Source organism: Triticum aestivum, chromosome 4D (genome assembly GCF_018294505.1).
Source record: "Triticum aestivum cultivar Chinese Spring chromosome 4D, IWGSC CS RefSeq v2.1, whole genome shotgun sequence".
In the NCBI taxonomy this organism is placed as follows: Eukaryota; Viridiplantae; Streptophyta; class Magnoliopsida; order Poales; family Poaceae; genus Triticum; species Triticum aestivum.
In genome coordinates, this window is record NC_057805.1 from 171663372 (window position 1) to 171687491 (window position 24120).

Here is a 24120-nt window from a genome sequence, read left to right on the forward strand (position 1 = left end):
TCGAAAACTCATCTGGAATTCATGAAACTTGGTATGCTATCACGGAGCGGCATCAACATGCCGTGGTACAAATTTTGTCCCATTTGGGGCAGGTTTGGGTATATTCTTCTCATAAACCGGAGCTTCTCACAACAAGCATGATGGTTTTCGGTAGGGAACGTCCCACCTTTGGGGACGAAATGATATCCACTACCTCTTATTGCTGTCAAATTATTATCTCGTGTCAACATTGAACAATAGGAGTGCTGTGTGAATTTTTGTGATTTTTCGGGCTTCGTTTGGACATTTTTATGCATTAACTGAGTTTTCAATGCATTTTATGTGCATAATTCAAATTTGAACTACATGCACATGCTCCAGTGCATATAAATTGGTTGAAAAATCAAATCTGTGTCCTTGGGTGCATGCTTAGGTCCCATGCAAGAAATGGGAATCAATTTCAAACACCGGGGCACCGTTGATTGCCGGCAAAACATTGAGATGCCTGGTTTTTTAATTCTAGTAAATCCAAAACTAGTCTAAAATTCAGGAAACTTGGCATGCTATCACGGAGCGGCATCAACATGCCGTGGTACAAATTTTGTCCCATTTGGGGTAGGTTTGGGTATATGCTTCTCATAAACCGGAGCTTCTCACAACAAGCATGATGGTTTTCGGTAGGGAACGTCCCACCTTTGGGGACGAAATGATATCCACTACCTCTTATTGCTGTCAAATTATTATCTCGTGTCAACATTGAACAATAGGAGTGCTGTGTGAATTTTTGTGATTTTTCGGGCTTCGTTTGGACATTTTTATGCATTAACTGAGTTTTCAATGCATTTTATGTGCATAATTCAAATTTGAACTACATGCACATGCTCCAGTGCATATAAATTGGTTGAAAAATCAAATCTGTGTCCTTGGGTGCATGCTTAGGTCCCATGCAAGAAATGGGAATCAATTTCAAACACCGGGGCACCGTTGATTGCCGGCAAAACATTGAGATGCCTGGTTTTTTAATTCTAGTAAATCCAAAACTAGTCTAAAATTCAGGAAACTTGGCATGCTATCACGGAGCGGCATCAACATGCCGTGGTACAAATTTTGTCCCATTTGGGGTAGGTTTGGGTATATGCTTCTCATAAACCGGAGCTTCTCACAACAAGCATGATGGTTTTCGGTAGGGAACGTCCCAGCTTTGGGGACGAAACGATATCCATTGCCTCTTATTGCTTTCAAATTTTTATCTCGTGTCAACATTGAACAACAAGAGTGTTGTGTGAATTTTTGTGTTTTTTCGGGCTTCGTTTGGACATTTTTATGCATAACTGAGTTTTCAATGCATTTTATGTGCATAATTCAAATTTGAACTACATGCACATGCTCCAGTGCATATGAATTGGTTGAAAAATCACATCTGTGTCCTTGGGTGCATGCTTAGGTCCCATGCAAGAAATGGGAATGAATTTCAAACACCGGGGCACCGTTGATTGCCGGCAAAACATTGAGATGCCTGGTTTTTTAATTCTAGTAAATCCAAAACTAGTCTGAAATTCATGAAACTTGGCATGCTATCACGGAGCGGCATCAACATGCCGTGGTACAAATTTTGTGCCATTTGGGGCACGTTTGGGTATATGCTTCTCATAAACCGGAGCTTCTCACAACAAGCATGATGGTTTTCGGTTGGGAACGTCCCACCTTTGGGGACGGAACGATATCCATTGCCTCTTATTGCTTTCAAATTTTTATCTCGTGTCAACATTGAACAACAGGAGTGTTATGTGAATTTTTGTGTTTTTTCGGGCTTCGTTTGGACATTCTTATGCATTAACTGAGTTTTCAATGCCTTTTATGTGCATAATTCAAATTTGAACTACATGCACATGCTCCAGTGCATATGAATTGGTTGAAAAATCAAATATGTGTCCTTGGGTGCATGCTTAGGTCCCATGCAAGAAACAGGAATGAATTTCAAACACCGGGGCACCGTTGATTGCCGGCAAAACACTGAGATGCCTGGTTTTTAAATTCTAGTAAATCAAAAACTCATCTGAATTTCATGAAACTTGGCATGCTATCATGGAGCGGCATCAACATGCCGTGGTACGAACTTTGTCCTAGTTGGGGCAGGTTTGGGTATATGCTTCTCACAAACCGGAGCTTCTCACAACAAGCATGATGGTTTCGGTAGGGAACGTCCCAGCTTTGGGGACGAAACGATATCCATTGCCTCTTATTGCTTTCAAATTTTTATCTCGTGTCAACATAGAACAACAGCAGTGTTGTGTGAATTTTTGTGTTTTTTTGGGCTTCGTTTGGACATTTTTATGCATTAACTGAGTTTTCAATGCATTTTATGTGCATAATTCAAATTTGAACTACATGCACATGCTCCAGTGCATATGAATTGGTTGAAAAATCAAATCTGTGTCATTGGGTGCATGCTTAGGTCCCATGCAAGAAATGGGAATGAATTTCAAACACCGGGGCACCGTTGATTGCCGGCAAAACATTGAGATGCCTGGTTTTTTAATTCTAGTAAATCCAAAACTAGTCTGAAATTCATGAAACTGGGCATGCTATCACGGAGCGGCATCAACATGCCGTGGTACAAATTTTGTCCCATTTGGGGCAGGTTTGGGTATATGCTTCTCAAAAACCGGAGCTTCTCACAACAAGCATGATGGTTTTTGGTTGGGAACGTCCCACCTTTGCGGACGGAACGATATCCATTGCCTCTTATTGCTTTCAAATTTTTATCTCGTGTCAACATTGAACAACAGGAGTGTTGTGTGAATTTTTGTGTTCTTTCGGGCTTCGTTTGGACATTCTTATGCATTAACTGAGTTTTCAATGCATTTTATGTGCATAATTCAAATTTGAACTACATGCACATGCTCCAGTGCATATGAATTGGTTGAAAAATCAAATCTGTGTCCTTGGGTGCATGCTTAGGTCCCATGCAAGAAACGGGAATGAATTTCAAACACCGGGGCACCGTTGATCGCCGGCAAAACATTGAGATGCCTGGTTTTTAAATTCTAGTAAATCGAAAACTCATCTGGAATTCATGAAACTTGGCATGCTATCATGGAGCGGCATCAACATGCCGTGGTACAAACTTTGTCCTAGTTGGGGCAGGTTTGGGTATATGCTTCTCACAAACCGGGACTTCTCACAACAAGCATGATGGTTTTCGGTAGGGAACGCCCCAGCTTTGGGGACGAAACGATATCCATTGCCTCTTATTGCTTTCAAGATTTTATCCCGTGTCAACATAGAACAACAGCAGTGTTGTCTGAATTTTTGTGTTTTTTCGGGCTTCGTTTGGACATTTTTATGCATTAACTGAGTTTTCAATGCATTCTTTGTGCATAATTCAAATTTGAACTACATGCACATGCTCCAGTGCATATGAATTGGTTGAAAAATAAAATCTGTGTCATTGGGTGCATGCTTAGGTCCCATGCAAGAAATGGGAATGAATTTCAAACACCGGGGCACCGTTGATTGCCGGCAAAACATTGAGATGCCTGGTTTTTTAATTCTAGTAAATCCAAAACTAGTCTTACATTCATGAAACTTGGCATGCTATCACGGAGCGGCATCAACATGCCGTGGTACAAATTTTGTCCCATTTGGGGCAGGTTTGGGTATATGCTTCTCATAAACCGGAGCTTCTCACAACATGCATGATGGTTTTCGGTAGGGAACGCCCCAGCTTTGGGGACGAAACGATATCCATTGCCTCTTATTGCTTTCAAGATTTTATCCCGTGTCAACATAGAACAACAGCAGTGTTGTGTGAATTTTTGTGTTTTTTTGGGCTTCGTTTGGACATTTTTATGCATTAACTGAGTTTTCAATGCATTTTATGTGCATAATTCAAATTTGAACTACATGCACATGCTCCAGTGCATATGAATTGGTTGAAAAATCAAATCTGTGTCATTGGGTGCATGCTTAGGTCCCATGCAAGAAATGGGAATGAATTTCAAACACCGGGGCACCGTTGATTGCCGGCAAAACATTGAGATGCCTGGTTTTTTAATTCTAGTAAATCCAAAACTAGTCTGAAATTCATGAAACTTGGCATGCTATCACGTAGCGGCATCAACATGCCCTGGTACAAATTTTGTCCCATTTTGCGCAGGTTTGGGTATATGCTTCTCATAAACCGGAGCTTCTCACAAAAAGCATGATGGTTTTCGGTAGGGAACGTTCCACCGTTGGGGACGAAACGATATCCATTGCCTCTTATTGCTTTCAAATTTTTATCTCGTGTCAACATTGAACAACAGGAGTGTTGTGTGAATTTTTGTGATTTTTCGGGCTTCGTTTGGACATTCTTATGCATTAACTGAGTTTTCAATGCATTTTATGTGCATAATTCAAATTTGTACTACATGCACATGCTCAAGTGCATATGAATTCGTTGAAAAATCAAATCTGTGTCCTTGGGTGCATGCTTAGGTCCCATGCAAGAAACGGGAATGAATTTCAAACACCGGGGCACCGTTGATTGCCGGCAAAACACTGAGATGCCTGGTTTTTAAATTCTAGTAAATCGAAAACTCATCTGGAATTCATGAAACTTGGCATGCTATCACGGGGCGGCATCAACATGCTGTGGTACGAACTTTGTCCCATTTGGGGCAGGTTTGGGTATATGCTTCTCATAAACCGGAGCTTCTCACAACAAGCACGATGGTTTTCGGTAGGGAACGTCCCAGCTTTGGGGACGAAACGATATCCATTGCCTCTTATTGCTTTCAAAGTTTTATCTCGTGTCAACATAGAACAACAGGAGTGTTGTGTGAATATTTGTGTTTTTTGGGGCTTCTTTTTGGACATTTTTATTCATTAACTAAGTTTTCAATGCATTTTATGTGCATAATTCAAATTAGAACTACATGCACATGCTCCAGTGCATATGAATTGTTTGAAAAATGAAATCTGTGTCCTTGGGTGCATGCTTATGTCCCATGCAAGAAACGGGAATGAATTTCAAACACCGGGGCGCCGTTGATTGCCGGCAAAACACTGAGATGCCTGGTTTTTAAATTCTAGTAAATCGAAAACTCATCTGGAATTCATGAAACTTGGCATGCTATCATGGAGCGGCATCAACATGTCGTGGTACAACCTTTGTCCCAGTTGGGGCAGGTTTGGGTATATGCTTCTCACAAACCGGAGCTTCTCACAACAAGCATGATGGTTTTCGGTAGGGAACGTCCCAGCTTTGGGGAGGAAACGATATCCATTTCCTCTTATTGCTTTCAAATTTTTACCTCGTGTCAACATTGAACAACAGCAGTGTTGTGTGAATTTTTGTGTTTTTGGGGCTTTGTTTGGACATTTTTATGCATTAACTGAGTTTTCAATGCATTTTATGTGCATAATTCAAATTTGAACTACATGCACATGCTCCAGTGCATATGAATTGGTTGAAAAATCAAATCTGTGTCCTCGGGTGCATGCTTAGGTCCCATGAAAGAAATGGGAATAAATTTCAAACACCGAGGCACCGTTGATTGCCGGCAAAACATTGAGATGCCTGGTTTTTAAATTCTAGTAAATCCAAAATTCGTCTGGAATTCATGAAACTTGGCATGCTATCATGGAGCGGCATCAACATGCCATGGTAAGAATTTTGTCCCAGTTGGGGCAGGTTTGGGTATATGCTTCTCACAAACTGGAGCTTCCCACAACAAGCATGATGATTTTCGGTAGGGAATGTCCCACCTTTTGGGACGAAACGATATCCATTGCCTCTTATTGCTTTCAAATTTTTTTCTCGTGTCAACATAGAACAACAGTAGTGTTGTGTGAATTTTTGTGTTTTTTCGGGCTTCGTTTGGACATTTTTATGCATTAACTATGTTTTCAATGCATTTTATGTGCATATTTCAAATTTGAACTACATGCACATGCTCCAGTGCATATGAATTGGTTGATAAATCAAATCTGTATTATTGGGTGCATGCTTAGGTCCCATGCAAGAAATGGGAATGAATTTCAAACACCGGGGCACCGTTGATTGCCGGCAAAACATTGAGATGCCTGGTTTTTGAATTCTAGTAAATCGAAAACTATTCTGAAATTCATGAAACTTGGCATGCTATCACGGAGCGGCATCAACATGCCGTGGTAAAAAATTTGTCCCATTTGGGGCAGGTTTGGGTATATGCTTCTCATAAACCGGAGCTTCTCACAACAAGCATGATGGTTTTCGGTAGGGAACGTCCCACCTTTGGGGACGAAACGATATCCACTGCCTCTTATTGCTTTCAAATTATTAGCTCATGTCAACATTGAACAATAGGAGTGTTGTGTGAATTTTTGTGATTTTTCGGGCTTCGTTTGGACATTTTTATGCATTAACTGAGTTTTCAATGCATTTTATGTGCATAATTCAAATTTGAACTACATGCACATGCTCTAGTGCATATGAATTGGTTGAAAAATCAAATCTGTGTCCTTGGGTGCATGCTTAGGTCCCATGAAAGAAATGGGAATGAATTTCAAACACCGGGGCACCGTTGATTCCGGCAAAACATTGAGATGCCCTGGTTTTTAAATTCTAGTAAATCCAAAACTCGTCTAGAATTCATGAAACTTGGCATGCTATCATGGAGCGGCATCAACATGCAATGGTACAAATTTTGTCCCAGTTTGGGGCAGGGTTTGGGTATATGCTTCTCACAAACCGGAGCTTCTCACAACAAGCATGATGGTTTTCAGTAGGGAACGTCCCACCTTTAGGGACGAAACGATATCCATTGCCTGTTATTGCTTTCAAACTTTTTTCTCATGTCAACATAGAACAACAGGAGTGTTGTGTGATTTTTTGTGATTTTTCGGGTTCGTTTGGACATCTTTATGCATTAGATGAGTTTTCAATGCATTTTATGTGCATAATTCAAATTTGAACTACATGCGCATGCTCCAGTGCATATGAATTTGTTCAAAAATCAAATCTGTATTATTGGGTGCATGCTTAGGTCCCATGCAAGAAATGGGAATGAATTTCAAACACCGGGGCACCGTTGATTGCCGGCAAAACATTGAGATGCCTGGTTTTTGAATTCTAGTAAATCGAAAACTATTCTGAAATTCATGAAACTTGGCATGCTATCACGGAGCGGCATCAACATCCCGTGGTAAAAATTTGTCCCATTTGGGGCAGGTTTGGGTATATGCTTCTCATAAACCGGAGCTTCTCACAACAAGCATGATGGTTTTCGGTAGGGAACGTCCCACCTTTGGGGACGAAACGATATCCACTGCCTCTTATTGCTTTCAAATTATTAGCTCATGTCAACATTGAACAATAGGAGTGTTGTGTGAATTTTTGTGATTTTTCGGGCTTCGTTTGGACATTTTTATGCATTAACTGAGTTTTCAATGCATTTTATGTGCATAATTCAAATTTGAACTACATGCACATGCTCTAGTGCATATGAATTGGTTGAAAAATCAAATCTGTGTCCTTGGGTGCATGCTTAGGTCCCATGAAAGAAATGGGAATGAATTTTAAACACCGGGGCACCGTTGATTCCGGCAAAACACTGAGATGCCCTGGTTTTTAAATTCTAGTAAATCCAAAACTCGTCTAGAATTCATGAAACTTGGCATGCTATCATGGAGCGGCATCAAATGCAATGGTACAAATTTTGTCCCAGTTGGGGCAGGGTTGGGTATATGCTTCTCACAAACCGGAGCTTCTCACAACAGGCATGATGGTTTTCAGTAGGGAACGTCCCACCTTTAGGGACGAAACGATATCCATTTCCTGTTATTGCTTTCAAACTTTTTCTCATGTCAACATAGAACAACAGGAGTGTTGTGTGAATTTTGTTGATTTTTTGTGGTTCATTTGGACATCTTTATGCATTAGATGAGTTTTCAATGCATTTTATGTGCATAATTCAAATTTGAACTACATGCGCATGCTCCAGTGCATATGAATTTGTTCAAAAATCAAATCTATGTCCTTGGGTGCATGCTTAGGTCCCATGCAAGTAATGGGAATGAATTTCAAACACCGGGGCACAGTTGATTGCCGGCAAAACATTGAGATGCCTGGTTTTTAAATTCTAGTAAATCCAAAACTCGTCTGGAATTCATGAAACTTGGCATGCTATCATGGAGCGGCATCAACATGCCATGGTACAAATTTTGTCCCAGTTGGGGCAGGTTTGGGTATATGCTTCTCACAAACTGGAGCTTCTCACAACAAGCATGATGGTTTTCGGTAGGGAATGTCCCACCTTTTGGGACGAAACGATATCCATTGCCTCTTATTGCTTTCAATTTTTTTTCTCGTGTCAACATAGAACAACAGGAGTGTTGTGTGAATTTTTGTGATTTTTCGGGGTTCGTTTGGACATTTTTATCCATTAACTGAGTTTTCAATGCATTTTATGTGCATAATTCAAATTTGAACTACATGCGCATGCTCCAGTGCATATAAATTGGTTGAAAAATCAAATTTGTGTCCTTGGGTGCATGCTTAGGTCCCATGCAAGTAATGAGAATGAATTTCAAACACCGGGGCACCCTTGATTGCCGGCAAAACATTGAGATGCCTGGTTTTTTTATTCTAGTAAATCCAAAACTAGTCTGAAATTCATGAAACTTGGCATGCTATCACGGAGCGGCATCAACATGCCGTGGTACAAATTTTGTCCCATTTGGGGCAGGTTTGGGTATGTGCTTCTCATAAACCGGAGCTTCTCACAACAAGCATGATGGTTTTCGGTAGGGAACGTCCCACCTTTGGGGACGAAACGATATCCATTGCCTCTTATTGCTTTCAAATTTGTATCTCGTGTCAACATTGAACAACAGGAGTGTTGTTTGAATTTTTGTGATTTTTGGGCTTTGTTTGGACATTTTTATGCATTAACTGAGTTTTCAATGCATTTTATGTGCATAATTCAAATTTGAACTACATGCACATGCTCCAGTGCATATGAATTGGTTGAAAAATCAAATCCGTTTCCTTGGGTGCCTGCTTAGGTCCCATCTAAGAAACGGGAATGAATTTCAAACACCGGGGCACCGTTGTTTGCCGGCAAAACACTGAGATGCCTTGTTTTTAAATTCTAGTGAATCAAAAACTCATCTGGAATTCATGAAACTTGGCATGCTATCATGGAGCGGCATCAACATGCCGTGGTACAAACTTTGTCCCAGTTGCGGCAGGTTTGGGTATATGCTTCTTACAAACCGGAGCTTCTCACAACAAGCACGATGGTTTTCGGTAGGGAACGTCCCAGCTTTGGGGACGAAACGATATCCATTGCCTCTTATTCCTTTCAAATTTTTATCTCGTGTCAACATAGAACAACAGGAGTGTTGTGTGAATTTTTGTGATTTTTCGAGGTTCGTTTGGACATTTTTATGCATTAACTGAGTTTTCAATGCATTTTATGTGCATAATTCAAATTTGAACTACATGCACATGCTGTAGTGCGTATAAATTGGTTGAAAAATCAAATCTTTGTGCTTGGGTGGATGCTTAGGTCCCATGCAAGTAATGGGAACGAATTTCAAACACCGGGGCACCATTGATTGCCTGCAAAACATTGAGATGCCTGGTTTTTAAATTCTAGTAAATCCAAAACTCGTCTGAAATTCATGAAACTTGGCATGCTATCACGGAGCGGCATCAACATGCTGTGGTACAAATTTTGTCCCATTTGGGGCAGGTTTGGGTATATGCTTCTCACAAACCGGAGCTTCTCACAACAAGCATGATGGTTTTCCGTAGGGAAAGTCCCAGCTTTGGGGACGAAACGATATCCATTGCCTCTTATTGCTTTCAAATTTTTATCTCGTGTCAACATAGAACAACAAGAGTGTTTTGTGAATTTTTATGTTTTTTCGGGCTTCGTTTGGACATTTTTATGCATTAACTGAGTTTTAAATGCATTTTATGTGCATAATTCGAATTTGAACTACATGCACATGCTCCAGTGCATATGAATTGGTTGAAAAATCAAATATGTGTCATTGGGTGCATGCTTCGGTCCCATGCAAGAAATGGGAATGAATTTCAAACACCGGGGCACCGTTGATTGCCGGCAAAACATTGAGATGCCTGGTTTTTAAATTCTAGTAAATCCAAAACTCGTCTGGAATTCATGGAACTTGGCATGCTATCATGGAGCGGCATCAACATGCCATGGTACAAATTTTGTCCCAGTTGGGGCAGGTTTGGGTATATGCTTCTCACCAACCGGAGCTTCTCACAACAAGCATGATGGTTTTTGGTAGGGAATGTCCCACCTTTTGGGACGAAACGATATCCATTGCCTCTTATTGCTTTTAAATTTTTTTCTTGTGTCAACATAGAACAACAGGAGTGTTATGTGAATTTGTGTGATTTTTCGGGGTTCGATTGGACATTTTTATCCATTAATTGAGTTTTCAATGCATTTTATGTGCATAATTCAAATTTGAACTACATGCACATGCTCCAGTGCATATAAATTGGTTGAAAAATCAAATCTGTGTCCTTGGGTGCATGCTTAGGTCCCATGCAAGTAATGAGAATGTATTTCAAAAACCGGCGCACCCTTGATTGCCGAAAAACATTGAGATGACTGGTTTTTAAATTCTAGTAAATCCAAAACTCGTTTCAGATTCATGAAACTTGGCATGCTATCATGGAGCGGCATCAACATGGCGTGGTACAAATTTTGCCCCATTTGGGCAGGTTTGGGTATATGCTTCTCACAAACCGGAGCTTCTCACAACAAGCATGATGGTTATCGGTAGGGAACATCCCACCTTTAGGGACTAAACGATATTCAAATTTTTTTCTCGTGTCAACATAGAACAACAGGAGTGTTGTGTGAATTTTTGTGATTTTTCGGGGTTCGTTTGGACATTTTTATGCATTAACTGAGATTTCAATGCATTTTATGTGCATAATTCAAATTTGAACTACATGCACATGCTCCTGTGCATATAAATTGGTTGAAAAATCAAATATGTGTCCTCGGGTGCACGCTTAGGTCCCATGCAAGAAATAGGAATGAATTTCAAACACCGGGCACCGTTGATTGCCGGCAAAACATTGAGATGCCTGTTTTTAAATTCTAGTAAATCCAAAACTCGTCTAAAATTCATGAAACTTGGCATGCTATCATGTAGCTGCATCGTCATGTCGTGGTACAAATTTTGTCCCATTTGGGGCAGGTTTGGGTATATGCTTCTCACAAACAGGTGCTTCTCACAACAAGCCTGAAGGTTTTCGGTCGGGAACGTCCCACCTTTGGAGACGAAATGATATCCATTGCCTCTTATTGCTCTCTAATTTTTATCTCGTGTCAACATAGAACAACAGGAGTGTTGTGTGAATTTTTGTGATTTTTCAGGGTTCGTTTGGACATTTTTATGCATTAACTGAGTTTTCAATGCATTTTATGTGCACAATTCAAATTTGAACTACATGCACATGCTCCAGTGCATATGAATTGGTTGGAAAATCAAATACGTGTCCTTGCGTGCATGCTTAGGCCCCATGCAAGAAATGGGAATGAATTTCAACACCGAGGCACCGTTGATTGCCGGCAAAACTTAGCATACAATCATGGAGCGGCATCAAATGGAATGGTACAAATTTTGTCCCAGTTGGGGCAGGGTTGGGTATATGCTTCTCACAAACCGGAGCTTCTCACAACAGGCATGATGGTTTTCAGTAGGGAACGTCCCACCTTTAGGGACGAAACGATATCCATTTCCTGTTATTGCTTTCAAACTTTTTCTCATGTCAACATAGAACAACAGGAGTGTTGTGTGAATTTTGTTGATTTTCTGTGGTTCGTTTGGACATCTTTATGCATTAAATGAGTTTTCAATGCATTTTATGTGCATAATTCAAAGTTGAACTACATGCGCATGCTCCAGTGCATATAAATTTGTTCAAAAATCAAATCTGTGTCCTTGGGTGCATGCTTAGGTCCCATGCAAGAAATGGGAATGAATTTCAAACACCGGGGCACCGTTGATTGCCGGCAAAACATTGAGATGCCTGGTTTTTAAATTCTAGTAAATCCAAAACTCGTCTGAAATTCATGAAACTTGGCATGCTATCATGGAGCGGCATCAACATGCCATGGTACAAATTTCGTCCCATTTGGGGCAGGTTTGGGTATATGCTTCTCACAAACTGGAGCTTCTCACAACAAGCATGATGGTTTTCGGTAGGGAACGTCCCACCTTTGGGACGAAACGATATCCATTGCCTCTTATTGCTTTCAATTTTTTTTCTCGTGTCAACATAGAACAACAGGAGTGTTGTGTGAATTTTTGTGATTTTTCGGGGTTCGTTTGGACATTTTTATGCATTAACTGAGTTTTCAATGCATTTATGTGCATAATTCAAATTTGAACTACATGCGCATGCTCCAGTGCATATAAATTGGTTGAAAAATCAAATTTGTGTCCTTGGGTGCATGCTTAGGTCCCATGCAAGAAATGGGAATGAATTTCAAACACCAGGGCACCGTTGATTGCCGGCAAAACATTGAGATGCCTGGTTTTTAAATTCTAGTAAATCCAAAACTCGTCTGAAATTCATGAAACTTGGCATGCTATCATGGAGCGGCATCAACATGCCGTGGTACAAATTTTGTCCCATTTGGGGCAGGTTTGGGTATCTCACAACAAGCATGATGGTTTTCGGTAGGGAACGTCCCACCTTTGGGGACGAAACGATATCCATTGCCTCTTATTGCTTTCAATTTTTTTCTCGTGTCAACATAGAACAACAGGAGTGTTGTGTGAATTTTTGTGATTTTTCGGGGTTCGTTTGGACATTTTTATGCATTAACTGAGTTTTCAATGCATTTTATGTGCATAATTCAAATTTGAACTACATGCACATGCTCCAGTGCATATGAATTGGTTGAAAAATCAAATCCATGTCCTTGGGTGCCTGCTTAGGTCCCATCTAAGAAACGGGAATGAATTTCAAACACCGGGGCACCGTTGATTGCCGGCAAAACACTGAGATGCCTGGTTTTTAAATTCTAGTGAATCAAAACTCATCTGGAATTCATGAAACTTGGCATGCTATCATGGAGCGGCATCAACATGCCGTGGTACAAACTTTGTCCCAGTTGCGGCAGGTTTGGGTATATGCTTCGTACAAACCGGAGCTTCTCACAACAAGCACGATGGTTTTCGGTAGGGAACGTCCCAGCTTTGGGGACGAAACGATATCCATTGCCTCTTATTGCTTTCAAATTTTTATCTCGTGTCAACATAGAACAACAGGAGTGTTGTGTGAATTTTTGTGATTTTTCGGGGTTCGTTTGGACATTTTTATGCATTAACTGTGTTTTCAATGCATTTTATGTGCATAATTCAAATTTGAACTACATGCACATGCTCCAGTGCATATAAATTGGTTGAAAAATCAAATCTGTGTCCTTGGGTGCATGCTTAGGTCCCATGCAAGAAATGGGAATGAATTTCAAACACCGGGGCACCGTTGATTGCCGGCAAAACATTGAGATGCCTGGTTTTTAAATTCTAGTAAATCCAAAACTCGTCTGAAATTCATGAAACTTGGCATGCTATCATGGAGCGGCATCAACATGCCGTGGTACAAATTTTGTCCCATTTGGGGCAGGTTTGGGTATATGCTTCTCACAAACCGGAGCTTCTCACAACAAGCATGATGGTTTTCGGTAGGGAACGTCCCACCTTTGGGGACGAAACGATATCCATTGCCTCTTATTGCTTTCAATTTTTTTCTCGTGTCAACATAGAACAACAGGAGTGTTGTGTGAATTTTTGTGATTTTTCGGGGTTCGTTTGGACATTTTTATGCATTAACTGAGTTTTCAATGCATTTTATGTGCATAATTCAAATTTGAACTACATGCACATGCTCCAGTGCATATAAATTGGTTGAAAAATCAAATATGTGTCCTTGGGTGCATGCTTAGGTCCCATGCAAGAAATGGGAATGAATTTCAAACACCGGGCACCGTTGATTGCCGGCAAAACATTGAGATGCCTGGTTTTTAAATTCTAGTAAATCCAAAACTCGTCTGAAATTCATGAAACTTGGCATGCTATCATGGAGCGGCATCAACATGCCGTGGTACAAATTTTGTCCCATTTGGGGCAGGTTTGGGTATATGCTTCTCACAAACCGGAGCTTCTCACAACAAGCATGATGGTTTTTCGGTAGGGAACGTCCCACCTTTGGGACGAAACGATATCCATTGCCTCTTATTGCTTTCAAATTTTTTTCTCGTGTCAACATAGAACAACAGGAGTGTTGTGTGAATTTTTGTGATTTTTCGGGGTTCGTTTGGACATTTTTATGCATTAACTGAGTTTTCAATGCATTTATGTGCATAATTCAAATTTGAACTACATGCACATGCTCCAGTGCATATAAATTGGTTGAAAAATCAAATCTGTGTCCTTGGGTGCATGCTTAGGTCCCATGCAAGAAATGGGAATGAATTTCAAACACCGGGGCACCGTTGATTGCCGGCAAAACATTGAGATGCCTGGTTTTTAAATTCTAGTAAATCCAAAACTCGTCTGAAATTCATGAAACTTGGCATGCTATCATGGAGCGGCATCAACATGCGTGGTACAAATTTTGTCCCATTTGGGCAGGTTTGGGTATATGCTTCTCACAAACCGGAGCTTCTCACAACAAGCATGATGGTTTTCGGTAGGGAACGTCCCACCTTTGGGGACGAAACGATATCCATTGCCTCTTATTGCTTTCAATTTTTTTCTCGTGTCAACATAGAACAACAGGAGTGTTGTGTGAATTTTTGTGATTTTTCGGGGTTCGTTTGGACATTTTTATGCATTAACTGAGTTTTCAATGCATTTATGTGCATAATTCAAATTTGAACTACATGCACATGCTCCAGTGCATATAAATTGGTTGAAAAATCAAATATGTGTCCTTGGGTGCATGCTTAGGTCCCATGCAAGAAATGGGAATGAATTTCAAACACCGGGCACCGTTGATTGCCGGCAAAACATTGAGATGCCTGGTTTTTAAATTCTAGTAAATCCAAAACTCGTCTGAAATTCATGAAACTTGGCATGCTATCATGGAGCGGCATCAACATGCCGTGGTACAAATTTTGTCCCATTTGGGGCAGGTTTGGGTATATGCTTCTCACAAACCGGAGCTTCTCACAACAAGCATGATGGTTTTCGGTAGGGAACGTCCCACCTTTGGGACGAAACGATATCCATTGCCTCTTATTGCTTTCAATTTTTTCTCGTGTCAACATAGAACAACAGGAGTGTTGTGTGAATTTTTGTGATTTTTCGGGGTTCGTTTGGACATTTTTATGCATTAACTGAGTTTTCAATGCATTTTATGTGCATAATTCAAATTTGAACTACATGCACATGCTCCAGTGCATATAAATTGGTTGAAAAATCAAATATGTGTCCTTGGGTGCATGCTTAGGTCCCATGCAAGAAATGGGAATGAATTTCAAACACCAGGGCACCGTTGATTGCCGGCAAAACATTGAGATGCCTGGTTTTTAAATTCTAGTAAATCCAAAACTCGTCTGAATTCATGAAACTTGGCATGCTATCATGGAGCGGCATCAACATGCCGTGGTACAAATTTTGTCCCATTTGGGGCAGGTTTGGGTATATGCTTCTCACAAACCGGAGCTTCTCACAACAAGCATGATGGTTTTCGGTAGGGAACGTCCCACCTTTGGGGACGAAACGATATCCATTGCCTCTTATTGCTTTCAATTTTTTTTCTCGTGTCAACATAGAACAACAGGAGTGTTGTGTGAATTTTTGTGATTTTTCGGGGTTCGTTTGGACATTTTTATGCATTAACTGAGTTTTCAATGCATTTTATGTGCATAATTCAAATTTGAACTACATGCACATGCTCCAGTGCATATAAATTGGTTGAAAAATCAAATCTGTGTCCTTGGGTGCATGCTTAGGTCCCATGCAAGAAATGGGAATGAATTTCAAACACCGGGGCACCGTTGATTGCCGGCAAAACATTGAGATGCCTGGTTTTTAAATTCTAGTAAATCCAAAACTCGTCTGAAATTCATGAAACTTGGCATGCTATCATGGAGCGGCATCAACATGCCGTGGTACAAATTTTGTCCCATTTGGGGCAGGTTTGGGTATATGCTTCTCACAAACCGGAGCTTCTCACAACAAGCATGATGGTTTTCGGTAGGGAATGTCCCACCTTTGGGGACGAAACGATATCCATTGCCTCTTATTGCTTTCAAATTTTTTTCTCGTGTCAACATAGAACAACAGGAGTGTTGTGTGAATTTTTGTGATTTTTCGGGGTTCGTTTGGACATTTTTATGCATTAACTGAGTTTTCAATGCATTTTATGTGCATAATTCAAATTTGAACTACATGCACATGCTCAAGTGCATATAAATTGGTTGAAAAATCAAATCTGTGTCCTTGGGTGCATGTTTGGTCCGATGCAAGTAATGAGAATGAATTTCAAACACCGGGGCACCGTTGATTGCCGGCAAAACATTGACATGCCTAGTTTTTAAATTCTAGTAAATCCAAAACTCGTCTGAAATTCATGAAACATGGCATGCTATCATTGAGCGGCATCAACATGTCGTGGTACAAATTTTGTCCCATTTGGGGTAGGTTTGGGTATATGCTTCTCACAAACCGAAGCTTCTCACAACAAGCATGATGGTTTTCGGTAGGGAACGTCCCACCTTTGGGGACGAAACGATATCCATTGCCTCTTATTGCTTTCAATTTTTTTTTCTCGTGTCAACATAGAACAACAGGAGTGTTGTGTGAATTTTTGTGATTTTTCGGGGTTCGTTTGGACATTTTTATGCATTAACTGAGTTTTCAATGCATTTTATGTGCATAATTGAAATTTGAACTACATGCACATGCTCCAGTGCATATAAATTGGTTGAAAAATCAAATCTGTGTCCTTGGGTGCATGCTTAGGTCCCATGCAAGAAATGGGAATGAATTTCAAACACCGGGGCACCGTTGATTGCCGGCAAAACATTGAGATGCCTGGTTTTTAAATTCTAGTAAATCCAAAACTCGTCTGAAATTCATGAAACTTGGCATGCTATCATGGAGCGGCATCAACATGCCGTGGTACAAATTTTGTCCCATTTGGGGCAGGTTTGGGTATATGCTTCTCACAAACCGGAGCTTCTCACAACAAGCATGATGGTTTTCGGTAGGGAACGTCCCACCTTTGGGGACGAAACGATATCCACTGCCTCTTATTGCTTTCAAATTTTTTTCTCGTGTCAACATAGAACAACAGGAGTGTTGTGTGAATTTTTGTGATTTTTCGGGGTTCGTTTGGACATTTTTATGCATTAACTGAGTTTTCAATGCATTTATGTGCATAATTCAAATTTGAACTACATGCACATGCTCCAGTGCATATAAATTGGTTGAAAAATCAAATCTGTGTCCTTGGGTGCATGCTTAGGTCCCATGCAAGAAATGGGAATGAATTTCAAACACCGGGGCACCGTTGATTGCCGGCAAAACATTGAGATGCCTGGTTTTTAAATTCTAGTAAATCCAAAACTCGTCTGAAATTCATGAAACTTGGCATGCTATCATGGAGCGGCATCAACATGTCGTGGTACAAATTTTGTCCCATTTGGGGCAGGTTTGGGTATATGCTTCTCACAAACCGGAGCTTCTCACAACAAGCATGATGGTTTTCGGTAGGGAACGTCCCACCTTTGGGGACGAAACGATATCCATTGCCTCTTATTGCTTTCAAATTTTTTTCTCGTGTCAACATAGAACAACAGGAGTGTTGTGTGAATTTTTGTGATTTTTCGGGGTTCGTTTGGACATTTTTATGCATTAACTGATTTTTTAATGCATTTATGTGCATAATTCAAATTTGAAATACATGCACATGCTCCAGTGCATATAAATTGGTTGAAAAATCAAATATGTGTCCTTGGGTGCATGCTTAGGTCCCATGCAAGAAATGGGAATGAATTTCAAACACCGGGGCACCGTTGATTGCCGGCAAAACATTGAGATGCCTGGTTTTTAAATTCTAGTAAATCCAAAACTCGTCTGAAATTCATGAAACTTGGCATGCTATCATGGAGCGGCATCAACATGCCGTGGTACAAATTTTGTCCCATTTGGGGCAGCTTTGGGTATATGCTTCTCACAAACCGGAGCTTCTCACAACAAGCATGATGGTTTTAGGTAGGGAACGTCCCACCTTTGGGGACGAAACGATATCCATTGCCTCTTATTGCTTTCAATTTTTTTCTTGTGTCAACATAGAACAACAAGAGTGTTGTGTGAATTTTTGTGATTTTTCGGGGTTCGTTTGGACATTTTTATGCATTAACTGAGTTTTCAATGCATTTTATGTGCATAATTCAAATTTGAACTACATGCACATGCTCCAGTGCATATGAATTTGTTGAAAAATCAAATCTATTTCCTTGGGTGCATGCTTTGGTCCCATGCAAGTAATGGGAATGAATTTCAAACACCGGGGCACCGTTGATTGCCGGCAAAACATTGAGATGCCTGGTTTTTAAATTCTAGTAAATCCAAAACTCGTCTGGAATTCATGAAACTTGGCATGCTATCATGGAGCGTCATCAACATGCCATGGTACAAATTTTGTCCCAGTTGGGGCAGGTTTGGGTATATGCTTCTCACAAACCGGAGCTTCTCACAACAAGCATGATGGTTTTTGGTAGGGAATGTCCTACCTTTGGGGATGAAACGATATCCATTGCCTCTTATTGCTTTCAAATTTTTTTCTCGTGTCAACATAGAACAACAGGAGTGTTGAGTCAATTTTTGTGATTTTTCGGGCTTCGTTTGGACATTTTTATGCATTAACTGAGTTTTCAATACATTTTATGTGCATAATTCAAATTTGAACTACATGCACATGCTCCAGTGCATATAAATTGGTTGAAAAATCAAATCTGTGTCCTTGGGTGCATGCTTAGGTCCCATGCAAGAAATGAGAATGAATTTCAAACACCGGGGCACCGTTGATTGCCGGCAAAACATTGAGATGCCTGGTTTTTAAATTCTAGTAAATCCAAAACTCGTTCTGAATTCATGAAACTTGGCATGCTATCATGGAGCGGCATCAACATGCGTGGTACAAATTTTGTCCCATTTGGGGCAGGTTTGGGTATATGCTTCTCACAAACCGGAGCTTCTCACAGCAAGCATGATGGTTTTCGGTAGGGAACGTCCCACCTTTAGGGACGAAACGATATCCATTGCCTCTTATTGCTTTCAATTTTTTTCTCGTGTCAACATAGAACAACAGGAGTGTTGTGTGAATTTTTGTGATTTTTCGGGGTTCGTTTGGACATTTTTATGCATTAACTGAGATTTCAATGCATTTTATGTGCATAATTCAATTTGGAACTACATGCACATGCTCCAGTGCATATAAATTGGTTGAAAAATCAAATCTGTGTCCTTGGGTGCATGCTTAGGTCCCATGCAAGAAATGGGAATGAATTTCAAACACCGGGGCACCGTTGATTGCCGGCAAAACATTGAGATGCCTGGTTTTTAAATTCTAGTAAATCCAAAACTCGTCTGAATTCATGAAACTTGGCATGCTATCATGGAGCGGCATCAACATGCCGTGGTACAAATTTTGTCCCATTTGGGGCAGGTTTGGGTATATGCTTCTCACAAACCGGAGCTTCTCACAACAAGCATGATGGTTTTCGGTAGGGAACGTCCCACCTTCAGGGACGAAACAATATCCATTGCCTCTTATTGCTTTCAATTTTTTTCTCGTGTCAACATAGAACAACAGGAGTGTTGTGTGAATTTTTGTGATTTTTCGGGGTTCGTTTGGACATTTTTATGCATTAACTGAGTTTTCAATGCATTTTATGTGCACAATTCAAATTTGAACTACATGCACATGCTCCAGTGCATATAAATTGGTTGAAAAATCAAATATGTGTCCTTGGGTGCATGCTTAGGCCCATGCAAGAAATGGGAATGAATTTCAAACACCGTGGCACCGTTGATTGCCGGCAAAACATTGAGATGCCTGGTTTTTAAATTCTAGTAGATCCAAAACTCGTCTGAATCATGAAACTTGGAATGCTATCATGGAGCGGCATCAACATGCCGTGGTACAAATTTTGTCCCATTTGGGTCTGGTTTGGGTATATGCTTCTCTCAAACCGGGGCTTCTCACAACAAGCATGATGGATTTCGGTAGGGAACGTCCCACCTTTGGAGACGAAACGATATCCATTGCCTCTTATTGCTTTCAAAAACATTTCTCGTGTCAACATAGAACAACAAGAGTGTTGTGTGAATTTTTGTGAATTTTCGGGGTTCGTTTGGACATTTTATGCATTAACTGAGTTTTCAATGCATTTTATGTGCATAATTCAAATTTGAACAACATGCACATGCTCCAGTGCATATTAATTGGTTGAAAAATCAAATATGTGTCCTTGGGTGCATGCTTAGTTCCCATGCAAGAAATGGGAATGAATTTCAAACACCGGGGCACCGTTGATTGCCGGCAAAACATTGAGATGCCTGGTTCTAAATTCTAGTAAATCCAAAACTCGTCTGAAATTCATGAAACTTGGCATGCTATCATGGAGCGGCATCAACATGCCGTGGTACAACTTTTGTCCCATTTGGGGCAGGTTTGGGTATATGCTTCTCACAAACGGAAGCTTCTCACAACAAGCATGATGGTTTTCGGTAGGGAACGTCCCACCTTTGGGGACGAAACGATATCCATTGCCTCTTATTGCTTTCAATTTTTTTTCTCGTGTCAACATAGAACAACCGGAGTGTTGTGTGAATTTTTGTGATTTTTTGGGGTTCGTTTGGACATTTTTATGCATTAACTGAGTTTTCAATGCATTTTATGTGCATAATTCAAATTTGAACTACATGCACATGCTCCAGTGCATATAAATTGGTTGAAAAATCAAATCTGTGTCCTTGGGTGCATGCTTAGGTCCCATGCAAGAAATGGGAATGAATTTCAAACACCGGGGCACCGTTGATTGCCGGCAAAACATTGAGATGCCTGGTTTTTAAATTCTAGTAAATCCAAAACTCGTCTGAAATTCATGAAACTTGGCATGCTATCATGGAGCGGCATCAACATGCCGTGGTACAAATTTTGTCCCATTTGGGGCAGGTTTGGGTATATGCTTCTCACAAACCGGAGCTTCTCACAACAAGCATGATGGTTTTCGGTAGGGAACGTCCCACCTTTGGGGACGAAACGATATCCATTGCCTCTTATTGCTTTCAATTTTTTTTCTCGTGTCAACATAGAACAACAGGAGTGTTGTGTGAATTTTTGTGATTTTTCGGGGTTCGTTTGGACATTTTTATGCATTAACTGAGTTTTCAATGCATTTATGTGCATAATTCAAATGTGAACTACATGCACATGCTCCAGTGCATATAAATTGGTTGAAAAATCAAATCTGTGTCCTTGGGTGCATGCTTAGGTCCCATGCAAGAAATGGGAATGAATTTCAAACACCGGGGCACCGTTGATTGCCGGCAAAACATTGAGATGCCTGGTTTTTAAATTCTAGTAAATCCAAAACTCGTCTGGAATTCATGAAACTTGGCATGCTATCATGGAGCGGCATCAACATGCCGTGGTACAAATTTTGGCCCAGTTGGGGCAGGTTTGGGCATATGCTTCTCACAAACCGGAGCTTCTCACAACAAGCATGATGGTTTTCGGTAGGGAACGTCCCACCTTTGGGGACGAAACGATATCCATTGCCTCTTATTGCTTTCAAATTTTTTTCTCGTGTCAACATAGAACAACAGGAGTGTTGTGTGAATTTTTGTGATTTTTTCAGGTTCATTTGGACATTTTTATGCATTAACTGAGTTTTCAATGCATTTTATGTGCATAATTCAAATTTGAACTACATGCACATGCTCCAGTGCATATAAATTGGTTGAAAAATCAAATCTGTGTCCTTGGGTGCATGCTTAGGTCCCATGCAAGAAATGGGAATGAATTTCAAACACCGGGGCACCGTTGATTGCCGGCAAAACATTGAGATGCCTGGTTTTTAAATTCTAGTAAATCCAAAACTCGTCTGAAATTCATGAAACTTGGCATGCTATCATGGAGCGGCATCAACATGTCGTGGTACAAATTTTGTCCCATTTGGGGTAGGTTTGGGTATATGCTTCTCACAAACCGGAGCTTCTCACAACAAGCATGATGGTTTTCGGTAGGGAACGTCCCACCTTTGGGGACGAAACGATATCCATTGCCTCTTATTGCTTTCAATTTTTTTCTTGTGTCAACATAGAACAACAGGAGTGTTGTGTGAATTTTTGTGAATTTTCGGGGTTCGTTTGGACATTTTTATGCATTAACTGAGTTTTCAATGCATTTTATGTGCATAATTCAAATTTGAACTACATGCACATGCTCCAGTGCATATAAATTGGTTGAAAAATCAAATCTGTGTCCTTGGGTGCATGCTTAGGTCCCATGCAAGAAATGGGAATGAATTTCAAACACCGGGGCACCGTTGATTGCCGGCAAAACATTGAGATGCCTGGTTTTTAAATTCTAGTAAATCCAAAACTCGTCTGGAATTCATGAAACTTGGCATGCTATCATGGAGCGGCATCAACATGCCATGGTAAAAATTTTGTCCCATTTGGGGCAGGTTTGGGTATATGCTTCTCACAAACCGGAGCTTCTCACAACAAGCATGATGGTTTTCGGTAGGGAACGTCCCACCTTTGGGGACGAATGGATATCCATTGCCTCTTATTGCTTTCAATTTTTTTCTCGTGTCAACATAGAACAACAGGAGTGTTGTGTGAATTTTTGTGATTTTTCGGGGTTCGTTTGGACATTTTTATGCATTAACAGAGTTTTCAATGCATTTATGTGCATAATTCAAATTTGAACTACATGCACATGCTCCAGTGCATATAAATTGGTTGAAAAATCAAATCTGTGTCCTTGGGTGCATGCTTAGGTCCCATGCAAGAAATGGGAATGAATTTCAAACACCGGGGCACCGTTGATTGCCGGCAAAACATTGAGATGCCTGGTTTTTAAATTCTAGTAAATCCAAAACTCGTCTGAAATTCATGAAACTTGGCATGCTATCATGGAGCGGCATCAACATGCCCTGGTATAAATTTTGTCCCATATGAGGCAGGTTTGGGTATATGATTCTCAAAAAACGGAGCTTCTCACAAGAAGCATGATGGTTTTCGGTAGGGAACGTCCCACCTTTGGGGACGAAACGATATCCATTGCCTCTTATTGCTTTCAATTTTTTTCTCGTGTCAACATAGAACAACAGGAGTGTTGTGTGAATTTTTGTGATTTTTCGGGGTTCGTTTGGACATTTTTATGCATTAATTGAGTTTTCAATGCATTTTATGTGCATAATTCAAATTTGAACTACATGCACATGCTCCAGTGCATATAAATTGGTTGAAAAATCAAATCTGTGTCCTTGGGTGCATGCTTAGGTCCCATGCAAGAAATGGGAATGAATTTCAAACACCGGGGCACCGTTGATTGCCGGCAAAACATTGAGATGCCTGGTTTTTAAATTCTAGTAAATCCAAAACTCGTCTGAAATTCATGAAACTTGGCATGCTATCATGGAGCGGCATCAACATGCCGTGGTACAAATTTTGTCCCATTTGGGGCAGGTTTGGGTATATGCTTCTCACAAACCGGAGCTTCTCACAACAAGCATGATGGTTTTCGGTAGGGAACGTCCCACCTTTGGGGACGAAATGATATCCATTGCCTCTTATTGCTTTCAAATTTTTTTCTCGTGTCAACATAGAACAACAGGAGTGTTTTGTGAATTTTTGTGATTTTTCGGGGTTCGTTTGGACATTTTTATGCATTAACTGAGTTTTCAATGCATTTTATGTGCATAATTCAAATTTGAACTACATGCACATGCTCCAGTGCATATAAATTGGTTGAAAAATCAAAACTGTGTCCTTGGGTGCATGCTTAGGTCCCATGCAAGAAATGGGAATGAATTTCAAACACCGGGGCACCGTTGATTGCCGGCAAAACATTGAGATGCC